This window comes from Macaca fascicularis, chromosome 2, assembly GCF_037993035.2.
Source record: "Macaca fascicularis isolate 582-1 chromosome 2, T2T-MFA8v1.1".
Taxonomy (NCBI): Eukaryota; Metazoa; Chordata; class Mammalia; order Primates; family Cercopithecidae; genus Macaca; species Macaca fascicularis.
The window spans coordinates 132,475,873-132,497,786 of record NC_088376.1 but is presented as its reverse complement, the minus strand read 5'-3'; the positions used below and the strand labels follow the sequence as shown (position 1 = coordinate 132,497,786).

The following is a 21,914-nucleotide window of genomic DNA, read 5'->3' as shown; positions in this document are numbered from 1 at the left end:
GCTGACCCCTTAGGGCTTACAGCCCCTCTTCTATAGGCCAAGTATAAATTTTCAAACTTCGATTTGTTTAAAGTACTGTTTTCCATTGTAATTAGAAATATCGTTCTTGAGAGGCTGAGATGGGAGGATTCCTTGAGCCCAGGAGTTAGAGGCTGCAGTGAGCTCTAACTGCAGGGAATCATACCTCCAGATTCCAGCCTGGGCAACAGAGCATGACCCTGTCTCAAATATATATATATATATGTTTCTTTTTTCCCCTTGTTCCATAACCTTTCAGGCATTACTTTTATTAAGAGAAGATGCTGAACCTCATGGGTAAAATATTCTATTTTCCTTCCTTCCTCTCAATGGCCATTTCCAGGCCATGCCTACTACCCGTGCTATCAGAGGGCATCAGTTTGACTGTCTGCCCCTAGGTGGAGCACTTTTCCAGAAACAGCTTGTGCAGGTCTTGCAAACTACATACACATTCGTACACTCGCATACTCACACACGCATTCCTACGCTTACACTTACCCATACACTCACGCAGATATTCACACGCTTACCCCTGCACTCACACATTCACTCTTAGGCACAGGAGTGCCAGTAGAATCTGGAGACTTAGCAGAAGTTAAGAGCTGATATCGGACCTGCTTTTGGAACTTGAAGTTGGCCCGAGTGTCCTGATGGAGAGGAATGGTCAGGAGCAAGAGATGGGCTCAGAGAGGAAGGTGCCAACCAAAGTTCACCTTTGTTCCTTTGTCCTTTTGCTTCATGGTCTAAGGGAAGCAAGCCAGGGGTCTGTTCTGTGCACTAGGAAATTGTGTTTGTTGTCAGGAAATCTGAGCCATTTGAGGAAAGGGTGGAGTTCTTGTTGGCATTGCTGGGGGTTATGGGGATCCTGAAAGTGGAAGAATCCATATGACCAGGAGAAACCCCATTTCAAACCAGCTTAAACCATAAGAACTGCTTTTTGGCTCGTGTAACTGAGAACCTAAGGGTTCTAACTTCAGGTACAGTTGAAGAGGCTGCCAGTGTTCTCTGAATTCTCTCTACTCTGCCTTCTCCACATGTGGTTTGTTATCAGATTTTCTTCCTTTTTAGTAGCAAGAATGGCTGTGGCAGTTTAGTCCTCACATCTCAGCTTTCTATATACAGAGAAGAGAGGGTTCCTTTATCCCAGATTTCCAAGCAGTAGCCCTGAGATTCTCTCTGATGAACTGGCTTCTGTCCCAGGTCCCTTCACATGGCAATTGGTTTATGCCAATTAGGTTTCCCCCTGAAGGGGGGATTAGCACCTGAGTTGTGTGAGGGAGGGGTAGATAATGTATAAAAATTGAGATTTTTCTCAGCAAGAAGAATGAGGATGAATGCTGGTGGTCACTATGCCATCTGGCCAACCCCTTGGCTGTCCAGAGGTGACTGGGAAGTAGCTCATTGTGTTCCTGATGCCTTATGAGGACAGATGAGGCACTAATACTCCTTTTGCTGGGTCATTGCAAGCTTTCTGTGGTGCACACAGAGAAATGGGACAATGCCTAGGAATCTCCTGGTTGTATGAGTTTCTGATTTAAATGAATTCTTGTTGGAAATGTCTCAACAGCCAAGTGGATTTGCTTCTTCAACTTAAAGAAAGAGAGAAGTTCAGACATCTAGCTCTAGGGTAAAGACTGAGCCAGAATCCGCTAGTAACCTCTGCCTTCTTCCCTTTTGCATTCACACATTCAGCACAAAGAAGTGCTGAACCAAGCGATGCCAGTTTTCTGCTGAGACTGAATAGTGGGATGACTATAGGCTCTCTTTCCTGGAAACTCACTGTGAGCCAAGAACTGGCCTTTTAAGACACCGTGCATATATTCCTCATGAACAACCTTAGGATGGAACTGTTTTTCTATTTTACAGATGGCAAACCAGAGCCTTAAAGTGTTAAATAATTCCTCCAAGATTATAAGGTGGGTAACTGCAGAGCTGGGATTTCACCCCAGGTTGATAGAATCTGACTTCAAACCTGAGCTTCTCACTGGCCTCTCCGAAAAACACTCTAAGCAGTGGTCCCCAGGTGCAACTTGGGCGTGAGCCCTCCAGTCTTCGACTCTTCCCTGCTTGAAATTCCTGCTACTGGCGCCATCCCTGCTCTAAGGTGGCTCTGGTCCCCTGCCAGGACTCCATGCAGCTCTCTCAAATGCTGCTGGCTCCAGCTCAGCAGAGCTGCTCTTGTTTATTGTTCACCCCCCACTCTCCCTACCAAGTCCTGCCCGTCCAGCCAGTGCAACAAGCCCTGACTCCTTTTTATGATATCATTTTCCTGTTTTACAGCATTTTCCACTCAAAACTTACAGGTCCCACGTTCTGCTCCATCACAGTCCTGCTCTCTCTTAACTAATATGTTCTCCAAGTGCTGGTAGGTTATTGGATTAAGTGTTCCGTGGAGACAGCTTTGCTTTTCAACAAGGGCTTTCTGGAGAAAGCATCAATTGGCGGAAATTTCAGACTAGCAAGATGATGCCTTTGGGGGTACTTGGCTCTTGAACCATGCTTGATAGGCAGCAGCCTCTTGCTTGCATGTGGAGGAGCCCATGATTGCATTACTGACTTTTAATTGAAAGGAACATTTCAGGTCCGACGACTTCAGGGTTCTTCATCACTTCAAAAGGGACTTTTCAGGTTTGCTCCTAAATTCCTTTCTAGAAAGAAATTTTCCCCTGATTTCACCTTCACCATCTGTGCATTAATTCCTACCCATATCTCTCACAATCTAGATTGGGGTTGACCATGGCCTGTTTTGTAAATAAAGATTTATTGGCACGCAGCTGTGCCCATTTGAGATGTATTGTCTTGGCTGCTTTCCCACTACAACAGCAGAGTCGAGTAGCTACAATTGAGACTGTATTTTTAAAAAGTGTGCTGACCCTGATGACCTAGGTCAGTGAACTCCACAGATGCTTTTCCATGACCTCCTAACTCCTTTTTCCCCCACATGGCCAGGAACAAAAACCTCAGCTAGCCCTGGCTCCACAAGGAAAAAAAAAAAAAAAAAATCAAATGCCCAGTATTTGGAAAGGAAAAACACAATACAACCCTCATTTCCCTCTCAGCGAAAGAAATGGGTGACACTTCTGCAGCCACGTCTGGGCCTATGGCAGATATTGCTGATCAATCATAGCACTCTTTCCCACTGGGCCTTAGAATCCTTCTTGAAGCGGTGCCCAGGCAGCCACTACCAATCAACTGGAGTTGGCATTCGAGTGGAAAACTGCTTTCCATCCCTGGCCCAGTGGACACCATCAGATCAGAAAATCACAAAGACAAAAATCCTGTTTAATAAGTAACCCTTGAACATCGTTTGGGTTGCCATGTCACACATTGCACCTCTTGTTAAGTCCAGAGTTGCAACTTAAGTCACTATTTCTGTTTCTTAGATTAAGCACCAGATAAAGTAGTTGTCTTGAGGTTAGGGACCGGGTTGTATGAAAAATGCCTCCCTTTAAATAGTAGAGTCATTACACTGTGCTGTGCTGACACCATGAGAGGTATCCAGGAACTGAGCCCCACTGAGAATATTCTTAAGTCCCATCTAACGCTCACCTTTATGAAGTGGCTTCATAGGTGGAATCACTTACATTATTTCTTTCTCATGCTAATCCTTACTGTCTTTTATACCCAAGCACTTGTTGAATTTACGTTCAGTAAAAGATATATATAGTATTGCCAGGGGCTGGAGTGGCAACGTCTATATTACCACTTTCTTCCTTAAACCAAGTCACCTTCACCCCATGTTCTGATTTATACAAATTTCAGGAAGATTCCAAAAGACACTCTTCAAATACTAGTGCAAATACTTGCTTAAAAATCTGACATTAGGATGGGTGTGGTGGCTCACACCTGTAATCTCAGCACTTCAGAGGCCAAGGCAGATCTCTTGAAGTCAGGAGTTTGAGACCAACCTGGGCAACACAACAAGACCCCCGTCTCTACAAAAAAAAAAAAAAATTAAAATTAAAAACTAGCTGGGTGTGGTGGCACACACCTGTAGTCCCAGCTACTTAGGAGGCTGAGGCAGGAGGAGTGCTTAAGCCAGAAGTTCAAGGTTACAGTGAGCTGTTTGAGCCACTGCACTCTAGCCTTAGACACAGAGCAAGACCTTGTCTCTAAAAAAAAAACAAAAACAAAAACAAAACCTGACATTAATGACATTTGGTAAGACGTGGCTAAACATAGTCATTATTGACAGCTCTAGAGCCTGCCCCGAAGGCCATGTTTACTGCCACAAAACTGACTGAACCGGCTTTTTTGAAGAGGAGATGATAGGAAAGTTGCAAACAAGGAGGCAGCATCACTTAGCAGTTTCTCACTTGTTTCCCCAGAAGTTGGAGAAGAGAACAGAAAGGAAAGTGAATATTTTACAATGGAAATGTGGCAAGGCTATTTAAAGGGTCAGTTGGTGGGGAGGGTGCTCCTTCTTACTTGCTGAGGACCAGCTGAGCCTGTGGGAATGACAGCTATTGACTGGGAGGAGCCCGATGCACTGGGAAACTCTTGTTAGGGCCTTGCACAGTTGGCATCTTGACAGCAAAGTTGTGAGCTGTGAGTATCGGCTGGAATCCAGCATGAGGTTTTCCAAGAGCCATTGTTCATTAAACGTGGAGCTCTAGAAGTGGGGCCCTGAGAGTGTGAGTGTGCTTCTGGCCATTTAAAAGCATTAAGCCCATCTTGGCAAAAGGTTTCAGCTGTTGGCACCTCATGTGTTTTTGTGTTGGATTTATGGAAAAGGGAATAAGAAGTGCAAGGGTGAGGGCCTTTTTAATAAAGTTTTAAGCTTTCAGATTCAGGGGATCCCAATAAAATTAATAATGTGGTATTATTGATATTCTTTGGGTGAAAAACAAAGCAATGCATCTCTTTGCTTCGGAACAGATGAAAGAATTTAATAATTATTATACCCAAGGTGCCACGTAACCAAGTCATTGAAAATGCAAAATATTATTTGAAATCACATTAATAAAAAGGTTGATGCTATTAATATGGTACCTATCCCACAGTACTGTTTCACTATAAGGGACCAAGTTAAATTTAAATTTCAGTTGGAACTAGGAGGTTTTGTCTGCAGACCAGAAAGCAGGTCATCAGGGATCGTTTAATTTCTGGCACCAAGGAGGGTAGGACTGGGACACATGGTATCAGAGTGAGCCAGATGTTGTGGCATATCCCAGAACTAGAATGTCATGGCTTAGCAATGGTTCCTTCCTTCGCTTGGATATGTTTGCCTCAAAGGTAAGAGACCTTGTAGGGAAGATTGGCTGCTTCTGCTGCCCAACATCCTTCTACCATTCTTCTGGTAACAGGAACTCCCTTTTATTGGGGAAAATGTTCTTTTCACACATCTGACCAAGTTGCCCTGCATAGGACTGCCAGTCATGGTACCCGCCCTCCTGGACCACAGGATGGCGTCTGCTTCTGGTTAAGCCAGTCGCTACACAGACTACTATGTCCTCTAACCTGGCTACAATGGCTATGATAGTCAATCGGCATCCTTGCCCATGATTTAACCTGCAGGAGCTAGCAGAGAAGAGCTCTCTTTCCTCTCTGATTGTGAGTCTATAAGGACATACACTTGGATGTGCCTTTGGTTGTGGTTTTATACCCTTTTGTGATAGCACACCCAACGGAGTGAATGACATGTGTAAAGGAACACACCAGAGAACATGAATGAACTGCGTAAAAGAAGCAATGGCAAAAGCAAGGAGAAAGAAAACATTCTTGGCATCTACAAGGTCTGTTTGACCCTGCCTATTCTCTAGTTTGTTGTATGAGCCAATAAATTCCAGGTTGCTTAAATTAGTTATAATTATGTTTCCATCATTCATGAGCAAAGAGCTCTGACAAAGACTTTATAGCCTCTGTATAGCTGGCACCCCACATTTCTCTTCTAGGCTGTCGGACCAAGTTTTTAATCCCTTTCATTCCTGCCTGTTATTTTCAGGCATTGTCATAAGCCCTAAGGACACAGTTGTGATGAAGACAGTCAGGATCCCTGCTCTCCTGGTAGCCATACCTGAGTATAACAAGATCTCTTGCATCTTCTTTCTATTCCTGTGGAGTCTGGGGTTCTGAACCACCTGACTGTCAACCTTCTCAATGTCTTCTTGATTAGTGTTCTCATTCCAAGCTGCTCACATGAACTTGCTTTCTGTTTGTCTTGACCTACTTCATTTATGCCCAACTCCATCCAGTATCAAGCACAAAACTCACAGTTCTGCCCGGATTATTGACCTCTGGATACTTCAGTGTCTGAACCTAACCCATTAACTCCTTTAACCTCTCTAAGTTTCAGCTTTACTATAATAGAAGTAATAAACCATCATTCTCAGCAAACTATCGCAAGGACAAAAAAACAAACACCGCATGTTCTCACTCATAGTTGGGAATTGAACAATGAGAACACTTGGACACAGGAAGGGGAACATTACACACTGGGGCCTGTCGTGGGGTTGGGGGAGGGGGGAGGGATAGCATTAGGAGATATACCTAATTTAAATGACGCGTTAATGGGTGCAGCACACCAACATGGCACATGTATACATACGTAACAAACCTGCACGTTGTGCACATGTACCCTAGAACTTAAAGTATAATAAAAAAAGAAGTAATAATAATAATGATGATGTAAAATAGAGGTCATAATAATACTTTATTTCACAGGTCATTGTGAAAATGAAATGATTAATGGCTGTTTCATGAAAGCAAATCAACATAAAGTACCTGGTTATTATTTGATTCTTCTAACTCTAATAATCATATCTCAAAGCCAGAGTTACATTTTCTATCCTTAAAATTTAAGAAAGTAATGCTATGAAAGAATCCTCTGGATCAGAAAGTCTGTGCATTTATTTAATTTTAATTTTTCTGAATTCTGTTATGGAGAGAAATCTCATGGGCAAAAATACACTAACACTGTATTTTCTGTTTGCACTTTTGTTCAAGAAAATCTAAAAGAAAGCATTCTTAGGCTACCAGGCACCGTGGCTTAGGCTTGTAATCTCAGTGCTTTGGGAGGCTAAGACAAGAGGATCACTTGAAGCCAAGAGCTCAAGGCCAACCTGGGCAATATAATAAGACCTGTTTCTACAAAAAAAAAAAAATTTAAATAGCCAGGTGTGGTGTTGGATGCCTATAGTCCTAGCTACTTGAGAGGCTGAGGCAGGAAGATCGCTTGAGTCCAGGAGTTCAAGACTGTGAGCATAATTGCGCCACTGCACTCCAGAGCCCGGGTGACAGAGAGAACCTGTCTCTAAAATTAACAAAATAATATCTTAGGGATAAACATGTCTCTGATTCTGGTGAGAATAAAATGTGTGGCCAGGCGCAGTGGCTCATGCCTGTAATCCCAGCACTTTGGGAGGCCGAGGCGGGTGGATCACCTGAGCTCGGGAGTTTGAGGCCAGCCTGACCAACATCGAGAAACCCCGTCTCTACTAAAAACACAAAAATTAGCCAGACGTGGTGCTGCATGCCTGTAATCCCAACTATTTGGGAGGCTGAGGCAGGAGAATCGCTTGAACACAAGAGGCAGAGGTTGCGGTGAGCCGAGATCGCGCCATTGCACTCCAGCCTGGGCAACAATAGCGAAACTCCATGTCAACCCAAATGTCCATCAATGACAGACTGGATTAAGAAAATGTGGCACATATACACCATGGAATACTATGCAGCCATAAAAAAGGATGAGTTCGTGTCCTTTGTAGGGACATGGATACAGCTGGAAACCATCATTCTCAGCAAACTATCACAAGAACAGAAAACCAAACACTGCATGTTCTCACTCATAGGTGGGAATTGAACAGTGAGATCACTTGGACACAGGAAGGGGAACATCACACACCAGGGCCTATTATGAAAAGAGGGGAGGGGGGAGAGAGAGCATTAGGAGATATACCTAATGTAAATGATGAGTTAATGGGTGCAGCACACCAACATGGCACATGTATACATATGTAACAAACCTGCACGTTGCGCACATGTACCATAGAACTTAACGTATAATAATAAAATGAATAAATAAATAAAAGAATAAAATGTGCAAAGAGAAACCTGTGTGTGTGTGTGTGTGTGTGTGTGTGTGCGCGCGCACGCTGGGGTAGGGGGAGTGCTTATGCACACTTTTGGAATAGAGATAGAGAATGCTGTACTATACTTCATAAGTGGAGTACACTTGAACTTGTAAGGTTCAGATGTCCATATGCCTCTTTTATTTTCAAGCTGATGGCATTAGGAGTATATTTAAGCTTTCTATACTTCCAAAACCTGTCCTGCCTGTATCTCCCTTCTGTGAAGGTTTCTATGACTGTTTGAATAGTGCTGACATTTCATAGTCTCAGAAGTTAGTAGCAACGGCAGGAATGGGGTTAGCTTCCTCACTCATTTCTCGGGGAAGTGTTCCTTCCTTCCTTACTGAGATTTTCCTATCACTGAGCCCTGTTGTTTTCCTAGCAGAGGGCCTCTGTTAGAATTCTATGTTACATGGCATTCCTTGTATCTACCATTAGTTGGATCCCTTGGTTAATGACAATAACTGCCCAGTTGAGCCAGTTTTAAAATGGGGATAGTGAGAATACTTCTGAGTTGTTGAGGACACTAACATGGCTTGGTGGGTGTGAAACCCCCTGAGTCAGTGCCTGCACATAGCTTCTTTTCTGAGGAATATCAGGAAGGAATGATTTTTTTTCTTTTCTGAGGAATATTTGGGTGTTCATTAGAAGCCCCTGAATCCTTGCTAAGTTTCAAAGCACCTCTGTGATCCAGGCAGTTCTTACAAATGAAGTGGAGGGGATCTGATTTAGCCTTTGTGTTTTATTAGTGTGGACACAGACCCAATATCTTCAGGATCCTCCAAACATCTAGCTACTGCTGGCATATCCTCCTGGATGTTCCAGATATGAAAATGTCGTTTCTCTTCTCTGTCGTATTCTGTATTTGAATGATTAGTGCCGTAATACCAAAAGTCCAGGGCTATGCTTCCTTTAAACAATAATCCTCTGGGGTCTTTTTCAATCACTCTCCATACAGTGATTTTCATATGTATATCTCATTGATTCCTGATTATTTTTGATTTACTGTCTGTCATGTGCAATCTGACTAATGTATTGAGGTCAATTGTAGTACTGTCTCCTGACGCCAATAATTCTCACCTACTCTCGTGTCATACTGTCTATAATCTGGGTTGCTTATTTAGCTGTTTGGTATCCAGGAGATCTAGAGGCAATGGGAAATTCATTTTGTACATCTTATGTTTGATATTTGGTTCAGTTCAGCCCTACATATATGAATTATGCATCTCCTATATCTGAGATACTGTGTTAGGTTTTGGGATACAAAGATAAACAAAACATCCTCCCCTTGTCAAAGCTTTTAGTTCAATGTAAAGGATATCATTAAAGATCTCCTAAAGTAACAGAGAACCCACACATTAATTGGGTTAATAAGGTAATATGGAAAGAGATTATTTCACATGTCTTAAGGGAATCTATTATCTTAAGATATCCTGAGGTAGGGCAGCTCACACACAATACTTGAAGGTTCCAGTTTCTCATCTTGGTAATTGCCTTGTTTAAATCAACTCTCTGTATTGGCTTCATCCTCATGGTGGCAACAAGATGGCTCAACCAGAGTTAAGCTAGGTTTCCCAGAAGCCCCCTCAGTAGGTATCCCCTTTGGTCTTAATGGACAAAACAGATCACATGCCCTTTCCTAAACCAATCACTTGGCAGGGAGGATGGGATTACCATACCTGCCCTAGGCCTGTCCTTTTGGGTAGAGCGGATATTGGATAATCACCCATGACTGCAACAGTTGGGCAGACATGAGAAATAGGAAATTCACTGCAGTTGTGGTATTAATATATGTTGAGACAGGAGGCTGTATAAGATCCCAGAAGAATTGCCTATGCACAGGCTACTGCATTTAATCATTTATTATGGAAAACATTTTTTTTTACTAAACTAAAAGTTTTTCTGAGGTCTATATAGATTACAGTGGTTGTATCTCCTCTTCTTGACCACTGTGTGTGCTTCTTACACTGAGATATTTGCGCTCTTGGCCAGAAAGGGTGGCTAATGCTTTGTAGTCTCAGCACTTTGGGAGGCTGAGGCGGGCAGATCACTTGAGTCCAGGAGTTTGAGACCAGCTTGGGCAACATGGCGAAACCCCATCTCTACAAAAAATATAAAAATTTCTGGGTGTGGTGGTGCCCACATGTGCACCAGTTAATCAGGAGGCCGAAGTTGGAGAATCACTTGGGCCCAGGAGATCAAAGCTGTGGTGAGCCGTGATGGCACCACTGTACTCCAGCCCGGGTAACAGAGTGAGACCTTGACTCAGAAAAGAAAGAGAGGAAGAGAGATACACTCTTCTCCTGAGAGATGTCCTGAGAGATTATAGGAAACCCAAAATAAACATGGCACATCTTCCTGGAACAACAGTTTTACTGATTGAATTTTTAGAAAGAAAACCAAAGATACATTATGAAGAAGAAGAAAAAATCTTCAGGAGTCTTTTTTTTTTTTTTTTTTTTGAGACAGAGTCTCGCTCAGTCGCCCAGACTGGAGTGCAGTGGCCGGATCTCAGCTCACTGCAAGCTCCGCCTCCCAGGTTTACTTCATTCTCCTGCCTCAGCCTCCCGAGTAGCTGGGACTACAGGCGCCCGCCACCACGCCCAGCTAGTTTTTTGTATTTTTAGTAGAGACGGGGTTTCACCATGTTAGCCAGGATGGTCTCGATCTCCTGACCTCATGATCCACTCGTCTCGGCCTCCCAAAGTGCTGGGATTACAGGCTTGAGCGCTCCGTGCCCGGCGTCTTCAGGAATCTTTAAGATAAAATCGGCAAATTCAATTTCTGATTGCTAAAATTGCTTTGGGACAACCCCCTGACCCCTGATACCCTTCCTCTGTACCATGCAGTTTACTTGGATGGAATAGTTGAAGAGGCTCTGCCTCCATATATTTCCATTGCTATAGAAGGAAATTAATTTGGATGTTCTACTTTCATCACAACCATATTTCAGTGATTGTGGGTTTTAGAAATTCTTCTTCGGCCTGAACATAATCTGTTGTTTATGTAGCTGTGCTTTATGATGTAAACATGATGTTTGCATTTTATATATTTCTATGCTGCATATCTTAAATTATTTATTGTAATTATTTATCTTCTCTAAAACCATATAGTAGTGTGTATGGAAAAGGGCATTCAAAATGGAAGTAAAGAATGCCGGTAACCATTGACATTCTCTGTACTCCTGTAGTTAATCAGTTAACAGACTTAAGTATTCTATTTTAGAAATAGAAACAGGGAACAAATCCACAAGGCAAATAAGTCCACATCATCTTATCCTGCTCTTAGCATAACTCAGTGTAATAGAAGCAGAGCTAGTTTCTGAGTGCCCCAAAGCACTCTTGAAAGGGGTTTTAGAGAACTAAGCCACTTAGGAGGACCAAATATGTCTCAGATAATCCTTGCTCCTACTGTCAAGATTTATTTGAATCAGGGCAAATTAACGGTAAGGTAGGTCATTAAGAGTAAGGTAGGTCACATCCAGAGACCTTGCCCACCACCTTCTTTCTCAGTATACAGAAATGTCTTACACTAAAGCCATCTTGGATTGCCTTCCTGGGTCTCAACCATTGCACTCTTGTTTGTTTTTTCATCCAGTAGTTAGTTTTAACCCACTACCAGCCTCAGGTTTCTCCAGGCTTCTTCCTTGGAAAATGCTTCAATACCTAAGGAGTAGTTTCTAGCCTTATTATTCTTGGCTTTCAATCAATTCTAAATTTTCTCCTAAATGGTACACTATTTTTTTCTTAAGAGACAGGGTCTCACTCTGTTGCCCAGGCTGGAGTGCGGTGGAATGGTCATAGCTCATAGCTCACTGCAACTTCAAACTCCTGGATTCAAACCCAGCTTATCAAGTAGCTAGGACTATAGTCATGAGCCACCACACCCAACTAATTTTTTTTTTTTTTTTTTTTTTTTTTTTTTTTTTTTTTGGTGAAGACAGCATCTAACTATGTTGCCATGCTGGTCTCAAACTCCTGGCCTCAAGTGATCCTCCCGTGTCAGACTCCCAGACACCTGGGATTACAGGTGTTAGCCACCATGCCCAGCCTCAATTTTTTTAAACAAGGAAAGACATAGCTTTTACATTTCCATCTGCTCAATTAATAGGTTTATTGAGTACTTAATATGAGCCAGGTATTGTATTAGATTGGGGCAAAAGTAATTAACAACTGAGCTCATTACTTTCAGTGGCAAAAACTGCAATTACTTTTGCACCAACCTAATACTAAGCAATGACAATATAAGGTCACAAGACAGGCATGGTCCCTGCACCCATGGAGCTTATAGTCTGGTGTCAGAATCAAACCTTAGCAGGTAATTTTACATATGGTGGATGTAATGAGAAGGGAAGTTAAGCAGCAGCGATGGGGCACTCACCTGCTTTGAGGGATCAACATTAAAGCTAAGGCTTGAAAGATAAATGGGAGTTCACTGGATTCAGTCTCAGGATGGAGAAGAGTGTTGAGGACTTAAAGAGCCACAAATATAAAGAGCCTGAGGCAAAAGCATTAGAACCCAAAAGAAGACCAGTATGGCCCTCTGTAATGAGGCAAAACATAAAACAGGAACAGAGACAAAAGTTCTGCAGAGTGACAGAGCAATCCTTACAATCAGATCTCATAATGTGACTTATTACTGATTTAACCATCATTTGCTCTGAACGAGTTAAGACTTCCCCCCCAGATGGCACGAACGTAGAGATGTGGGGATACAAATGGAGAGAGTGGCCTTGGATTGCCTGTTGAAGCAGTTCTTGTTCTGAAGGACACAAGAGTGAATGAAATGGAAGGGCCACATTTCACCTGGGGACACCCATTCTCAGGTTTCTCAGAAGATTAAAATCCTAAAGTTTTCTGCAGTGGAAACTGGACCACAAACAAGCTTCCACAAAGCTGTGGGGAGCACAATGAGTGAGGTACCAAATAGGAACCCCTTTGACAATGGATGCAACCAATTTCATTTGCTGTATAAACAATTCATGTGAATTGAGGACAGCTCAGGTGGAAAACAATTCAACAATCATTGCATTTAGGCTTCTTACCTTAAGATTTATTTGTTCCAAGTAATTTTTTTTCTTTCCTTAAATCCAGTTTTACCATAGTGCCTTGAATGACTTCTGTAGAAATACTGGAATTCTGATTATACTGTGCAGCCTTTTGCTGTCATTGTATTGCCATTTCTTTACTCTTTTAAAATAACTTTTATATATAAGTTATAGTATGCGGTATATGTTTGGATATCATAGACTATGTCAGGATGGATATACAAGAAACTAGGAACAGTGGTATCTTTGGGCAGGGGAAAAGGGCAGAATGGCCACTTGGTTGCATAACACTTTCGTGTGGTTAAGATGAAAAGGACTTTTTTTCTCAAAGCCACGAGTTATGGCTTATCCAGCAGATCCCTGGCTAGATTACAGCCCCCACTCACTGCCTTAGCCAGGGGCCATTGTGCAGCGACGTCTTGGACAATCTTACATGGCAGCCCTGGAAATGAGGAACTGAGGAACAAGGATGTGAGGGAGGCTTACATTTCATTGCTGAATAAGCTTTTGTATGATTGCATGTGCGTTTCCAATTAGAAATCAAAAAGTAGTATGTGCAAAATTACGACTAGATAAGAGCAATGCGTTCTGGTGTTCTATAGCACTGTAGGGTGACTGTAATTAATAATAATATATAGTTTCAATCATCTCAAAGGAGGATATTGAATATTCCCAGCACAAAGAAATGACAAATGTTTTACATGATGGATATGCTAATCACCCTCATCTGATCACTACACATTATAAGTATTGAAACATCACTGTGTATCCCATAAATATGTGATGATTGTGTCAATTAAAAAATAAAACAAAAGCATAAAGAAGTAGTATGTGCTAATATAGAAAAACAGAAAGAAAAACTTCCTCCACCACAATAAATTAAAATCATCCAATGATCAGAACTCAGAAATCAGTACTGTCAATAAATTTTTAGTGTATTTTCCTCTAGGTTTTTTCCCCTTACATGTACGCACTTAGTTTTATAACTGAGCTCATGTACAGTATTTTTTCTGCTCTGATTTTTACCTTGTTTTATGTAACAGCATTTTTTTCCAAATCAAGAGAAATTTGAACACCTTCTTTCTGAAGATATAAGTATTACACACTCATTGTAGAATATTCAGCAAATACAGGTACAAGTTAAGATGTTTTCTGTGGTTTTACCTCTTTTTTTTTCTGGTAACAGCTTTATTGGGATATAATTCACATGCCATGCAGTTCACCTATGTAAAATGTACAATGCAATGGATTTCTATGTATTTACAGAGTTGTGCAACCATTACTATAATCTAACTTTAGAACATTTTCATTATCCCCCCAAAAATCCCTGTATTAATTAGCAGTCATTCCCCATTTCTCCCTAATTCCCTCAGCCCTAGGCAACTACTAATCTAATTTCTATCTATACAGATTTGCCTAATCTAGACATTTCATATAAATGGGATCAATACTATATGTGGCCCTTTATGATTGGCTTCTTTCACTTAACAGTATTTTTGAGATTCATCCATGTCTTGGCGTAGATTTCATTTCTTTTTTTAAAGTTATCTATTTTTTTGTCAATTGCTTATTTCATTATTAATCGATTGATTTTTATTCACATACCATAAATTCACCCTTTTAAAGTGTACAATTCACTGGTTTTTAGTATAATCACAAAGTTGCACAACTATCCCCACTATCTAATGTCAGATCATTTCATCACCCCAAAAAGAAATTTCATACCCATTAATACTCATTCCCTGTTCACTCCACCTCACCCCCCAACTCCCTGGCAACCACTAACTTATTTTCTGTCTCTATGGATATGTGACTTTTTTGTTTGGCCTCTTTTACTTAACATAATGTTTTCAGTATTCATCCATGTTGTAGTATGTACCAGTATTTCATTCCTTTTTATGGCTGAGTAGTATTCCATCGTATACATATACTACATTCTGTATATCCACTCATCAAGTGATGGACACTTGAGTTGTTTCTACTTTTTAGCTATTATGAAGAATGCTTCTGTGAACATTCATGTCCAAATTTGTGTGTGTGAACAAGTGTTTTCAATTCCCTTGAGTATATACCTCACTCCTTTTTATTGCTGACTAATATTCCATTATATGGATATGTCACATTTTTAAAATCTGTTCATCAGCTGATAAACATATGGATAGTTCCCACCATTTGGCTATTATGAATAATGCTACCGTGAACATTTGTGTACAGGTTTTTTAAAATGCATGTTTTCACTTTTGTGGTGCATATACTTAGGAATGGAATTGCTGGATCATATGATTTTTTTTTTCAGGCTTAATTCTCTTTATTTTTCTTGTATAAAAACCCTATGTTGTAGCCACAGCTGGAGCCTGGGTCCGCTGCACGGAGACTCTGGTGTGGGTCTTGACAAGGTGGTCAGTGAATTCCTGATAGGGAGACGGTAAATACAGTCTCCTTCCAGAGGTCAGGGGTCAGGTAGCTGTACGTCTTAGAGATGGCATCAAAGGTGGCCTTGGCGAAGTTGCCCAGGGTGGCAGTACAGCCCCGGACTGAGGTGTAGCAGTCATCGATACCAGCCATCATGAGCAGCTTCTTGGGCACAGGCGCTGAGACGATGCCAGTGCCCCTGGGTACAGGGATGAGGCGCACCAGCACAGAGCCGCAGCGGCCTGTCACCTTGCAAGGGATGGTGTGGGGCTTGCCGATCTTGTTCCCCCAGTAGCCTCTGCGCAGGGGGACAATGGAGAGTTTAGCCAGGATGATGACCCCACGAAAGGTGGTGGCCACCTCCTTGGAGCACTTAACACCCAGGCCGACGTGGCCATTGTAGTCCCCGATAGCAACAAACGCCTTGAACCTGGTGCGCTGGCCAGCACCGGTCTGCTTCTGCACCGGCATAATCTTCAAAACCTCGTCCTTGAGAGAGGCCCCCAAGAAAAAGTCAATGATCTCAGATTCCTTAATGGGCAGGGAGAAGAGGTAGATCTCCCTCAGGGACTTGATCTTCATGTCCTTGACCAAGTGGCCCAGCTTGGTGATGGGCATCCACTCCTTATCCTCGGCCTTGCCTCCGCAAGCTCCGCGGCCTTGGCCCCGGCCCCGTCCACCGCCGCGACCCCGGCGCCGGATGCCACTGCGGAAACCTCCACGGAAGCCACCGCGGTTCCCCATCCCAGGGCCACCAGGGCCTCCGGGCCCCCCCGCTGCACCGGCGTCATCCACCATTTGGTGTTTTCTCGGAGAAGAAGCGGTAATTCTATTTTTAACTTTTTGAGGAACTCCAGTCTTTTTCACAGTGACTATACCAATTTACATTCCCACTAGTAATGTATGAAGATGGCAATTCCTCCACATTTTTGCCAACATTTGTTATTATCCTTATTTCTAATTATAGCCTTTCTAATGGGTGTGAAGTAGTATATCATTGTGGTTTTGATTTGCATTTCTTCAATGACTAATTAATAATGTTCAGCATCTTTTCATATGCTGACAAAATTCTTGTGATGTTTCTTCTCTTCAGAGAGGGATATGTTTTCTATAACTCTTTTTTTTTTTTTTTTTTTTTTTTTTTTTTTTAATGAGACAGAGTCTCATTCTGTCACCCAGGCTAAAGTGCAGTGATGCCATCACAGCTCACCACAACCTCCTCCTCTTGGATTCAAACGATTTTCCTGCCTTACCCTGCCAAGTAGTTGGGATTACAGGTGCGTACCACCATGCCTGGCTAAATTTTGTATTTTTAATGGAGAAGGGGTTTCGTCATGTTGGCCAGGCTGGTCTCGAACTCCTGACCTCAAGCAATCCACCCACCTTGGCCTCCCAGAGTGCTGGGATTACAGGCATGAGCCACCACACCCAGCCCCTGTTTTCTATAACTCTTTGGAAAGCTTCACTTCATATCTTATTGCCAGAGTCGGGTGTTATGCCTTCCCTTAGATCAATAGTTCATACCAGCAACATAGAAAAAGGACACTGGCAAAATAAGATTATTTGAAAAAGAGGGGAATAGGTGGTGGACAGACAACCAACATTTTCTGCCAAAATATATAAACATACAAAGAATAAACCAAAATTATCTATAAACCCACCAGACTGAGATAATAATGGAACTGTTTTAGGGTGAGGAAGTCTACCTTAAATTTCTCTGGTGCTAGTCCCTTCAGAAGTAAAACCCGTCTTTTCTTTCTGTATTATTGACTCAAGACAAAATCATGCAGTTCTTCTCTTCTTTCCTGTCAAATACTGCCTAAAGCTCCCTGAACACTTAGTCTGAGGAATACACAACTATTTTCTCCCCTGTATAAAATAGCCATAGGTTTCAAGGCTTGTAGTATGCTGCTTCCTGCTGCCTGCTCTTCTTGTATACAATTCATTTTGTAGTTGAGAACAGTATGTTCCTATCCTAAAAAAAAGTTAATTTTAGGATAGCAAGATACAAGAAATACTTTCATGTCCCTTTTTTGGGATGCTAGACTTTTCCTTTCTGTTCTTTTGCTCTGACTGCTAAGGGCCAAATAGTTGAAATTCCTAGCAATAATCCTACCAAATTTTCTGTATTTTTAGCAATAATGGAAAAATAGTTTATTTTTATAACCTATTGCTCATATTTGTTTGATGGTCAGAGTATACCCGGCCTTGAGATATTTTAATACTTTGCAAGCCACTGTTATTGGTAATTTCTGTTTCTCAATGTATTGCAGTTGTCTACTATGTACACCTACATAGTATGGTTGATCTTTGGAGAATAAAGATTTTGCATTTTTTTTTTGTTTTCCTTCTGTCACTTACTGTATAGGAGTGAAGAGCCATTGAATTTCAAGTAACTGCTCTTTTTTCTACCATAAAAAAAATTACTGTTCATTATAGATTTTCTTTTTTTCTCATAGCTTTATTCTTTTTTTAAAAAAAGTTTACTTTAAGTTCTGGGACATATATGCAGAACGTGCAGGTTTGTTAACATAGGTATTTATGTGCCATGGTGGTTTGCTGCACCTATCAACCCGTCATCTGGGTTTTAAGCCCTGCATACATTAGGTATGTCCTAATGCTCTCCGTCCCCTTACCCTCCACCCCCTGACAAGCCCTGGTGTATGATGTTCTCCTCCCTGTGTCCAGGTGTTCTCATTGTTCAACTCCCACTTATGAGTGAGAACATGCGGTGTTTGGTTTTCTGTTTCTGTGTTAGTTTGCTGAGAATGATGGCTTCCAGCTTCATCTATGTCCGTGTGAAGAACATGGACTCATTCTTTTTAATGGCTGCATAGTATTCCATGGTGTATATCTGCCACAATTTCTTTATCCAGTCTATCATTGATGGGCATTTGAGTTGATCCCAAATCTTTTCTGTGTGAATCATGCTGCAATAAACATATGTGTGCATGTGTCTTTATAGTAGAATGATTTATAATCCTTTGGGTATATACCCTGTATTGGGATTGCTGGGTCAAATGGTATTTCTGGTTCTAGATCCTTGAGGAATCTCCACACCGTCTTCCACAATAGTTGAACTAATTTACATTCCCACCAACAGTTTAAAAGCCTTCCTCTTCCTCCACAGCCTCACCAGCATCTGTTATTTCCTGACTTTTTAGATCATTGTTTTATTCTTAATTAAATTGGGTAAACCCAAAGGATGGACTTTTTGTCATGTTCAGTTCCTAGAGTAGTGAAACACATCCTAGAACCATTCATGCCCGCTGTGGACTGATAGTTTTGTCCTCCCAAGATCCATATTTGATACCATACACCAATGTGATGGAATTTGGTGGAGCTTTGGGGAGGTAATTGGGCTTGAATAAAGCCATGGGACTGGGAGTCCCTATGGTAGGATTGGTGGCTTTATAAGGGGCTGAAAAGACCAGAACTCTGTCTTGGGAGAAAACAGCCACCTCCAAACCAGGAAGAGGGCTGTTACCGAAAACCAATTGGCCAGCACCTTGATCCTGTACTTCCCAGCTCTGGAGCTGGGAAGTGAGAAATAAATTTCTGTTGTTTAGACCACTCAGTCCTGTGGGACTTTTGTTATAGCATCCTGAACTGTCTAAGACAATACCTTATAAATTTTAGTCTGAGGCCCAAATCAAATTGTAAAAACAAAAGAAATTCATTCTTTTATCTTTTAATTAAAGTAAAAGGACTGAAAAATTAGCAACTACACCATTTTAAAAATGCCATCATAAATGCTTTTCCTACTGACCTTTAGCAAATCATCCTGCTTCTCTGTACCTCAGTTTCTTTATCCATGAAATGGGGCAAAATAGCTTTCTCCTACTTGTTCTTGGGAAAATATATATTGTGAGAATCAACTGATGATATAAGCGAAGCTGCCTTTATTTATTCAGAAAAAATAATGGTGTTATATAGACCGATTTGTGACTATTTTATTTTTGTCATTGTTGAAGTACATGTAGGTTAAGTATACTTAATAAGTATAGAAAAAATGGTGCTATATAGACCAATTTATAACTTTTTTATTTTTGTCATTGTTGAAGTACATGTAGGTTAAGTATAAATAAAAGGTGACAAATTCTGGAAGTGGGAGGTCAGTCACAAGACTGATACCATTTCTCCCTTAAAGAAGGCGGTTGGCCATTTCCCTCCGGTCCACTGGGCTTCCCTGGAACCATCCTCCCATTTGGATGCTTTTACATCTAGACAGATAACTTCTAAAATTTGATCTGGCAGGAATTTCCAATGTCTGCTCAGTGGATTAACTAGTAAAAATGGGTACAACACAAAGTCTCACAACATGCTGCTTTTTTTTTTTTTTGTACTTCTTCAGACAATATAGATCGCATCCCTCCTCTTTTCTTTGAGCAAGGAGACTTTAATTTGATAAAATAACCGATGAGGGAGATGAGAAAGTTTTGCTGTACTTCCCCCTCCTCCACCCCCGATGAGTGAAATGAGTTTGCTGAAGCCAAAGAATAGATGCTGAATAGGTGCCTTAGTGGTGGATATTATTTTGCTTGTAGGGTTTTTAGCCCTTTGTGATGCCAAAAAGCCATTCATAGTCATGAAGGCAGCCGCAGAAAGTTAAGCAGCCTGCCGATCAGCCTTGGGCTATGAGATGGACAGTGGCTACTTCCTCCAATTCAGGCTTCCACCACCTCTGCGTGTTTCCTTCCATCTCCTCCTGCTTGAGGCCGAGACTGAAGGATGTCCCTTAATCTCTTAGTCAAAGGGAAAGATGAAAGAAAGCAGGAGGCCAGTCACCTAGCGTCTGGCTTGAGTGGCACTGAAACAGAATTTGTGCCTCTCGGCCTCCTACCTCCTGTTTGGAATGGGATGTAGAGGGACATGAGGCATTCAGAGCCCCACCCCCTGAGTGAGGAGCCTGCCACTGCATAGTTGGGGAGCCCTCCCAGAGGCCACAAGAGAAGCTTGCTTTGAGGGTGGCACTTTTGCCCACCAACCTCTTACCCCATTCTGCGTGTGAGGCCCCACAGTTCCCAAGGACTGAGGAACAGGAACACTCCTTCAGCTTAGTGTTATGTAGATATTCCCACAGCCCTGCCTCAAGCTCTTTCTTTGTACCCTAGAACTCTGCAGCAGCCTCCCTGCCGGGTTTTCCTGGTCCCCTAACCGTCAAGCATCCCGCTTGTGCCTTTCCCTTATGTTCTACAAATATGGGATCCTTCTTGCCACAAGCATTGTCTTCAAGGTTCCCTGTGCCTTTGATTGCTATCATGTACCCCCATTATCACCTGGCTCTCCTGTACTCAGCCTTCAGGTCTCTGCTGAAAGTCACGTGCGCAGGGAGGCATCCCTTAATCCCCCCATCCTCACTCACTTGTCTCTATTAGAACCCCTGTGGCAGTGCCCGCTCCTCTACATTTCTTGTTCAGATTCCTCTTCTGACTTCCCCACTCTCCTCTCGGACTCACTTAGACCGAGATCATCTCAGTCTTGTCAGTATTCTGAGTGCTTAGTTCCCTGCCTGATGCATAGTGCGAACTCAATACATAATTTTCTAATGAACAAGACTGTGTTTTGGGAATGGATGAACCACTTTCTGTATTCACTGTTAAGACAAATAGTCATTTATTGGTCAGTTCAATAAACATTTATTGATTGCCTGCTATGTGCCAGCCACTGGGGAAACAAATATGAATAAGGCCCTTTCCCAGCTTGCACCAGTGGTTTCTGAATGAGGGCAGCTACTACCCCACCCAGCAGTATTTAGAAATGTGTGAAGGTGCTTTCTGTTGTGGTGGTCCTAATGACTGGGGCACTACTGCATTTAGCAGGCAGAGCCCAAGGTCACTAAATGCCTTCCAGTGCATGGGATACTCCTGCACAAGGAGGAGCCATCCCAGCCAGCCTTGCTTCCACTTCACATCACAGTGGTTCCTCACATAGCTGACAGTCTAATAGAGAAAAGTGAACTGAGAGGAGCAATATCCTGTCGTGTGTACAGTCAGAGACTTTCATAACAGTGCATGGCCCAAAGGAGGCATCAGCATTCCACCTGGGATTAGTGTGGGGGGAGTTTTTTCTATAAACATGCCAAAGAAAGATTTCTTCTAGTACTATGGAGCCGCTGATTTAAATGAAATGATAATTCTTAGCAAACTGTCACAAGGACAGAAAACCAAACACTGCGTGTTCTCACTCATCGGTGGGAACTGAACGGTGGGAACTGAACAGTGAGAACACTTGGACACAAGGTGGGGAACATCACACACCGGGGCCTGTCATGGGGTAGGGAGAGGGGTAAGGGATAGCATTTGGAGATATACCTAATATAAATGACGAGTTAATGGGTGCAGCACACCAACATGGCACATGTATAC

General features: G+C 42.1%; 1 protein-coding gene and 1 pseudogene across 4 annotated transcripts in view; one reads left to right on the top strand and one right to left on the bottom strand.

Annotated features, from left to right (window-relative positions):
• The window catches only part of FRMD4B (FERM domain containing 4B), a 360,118-nt gene that overhangs the window by 125,040 nt on the left and 213,164 nt on the right, over positions 1–21,914 (top strand). The window lies entirely within an intron of this gene.
• Positions 15,418–16,368, bottom strand: LOC102119183 (small ribosomal subunit protein uS5 pseudogene; annotated as a pseudogene).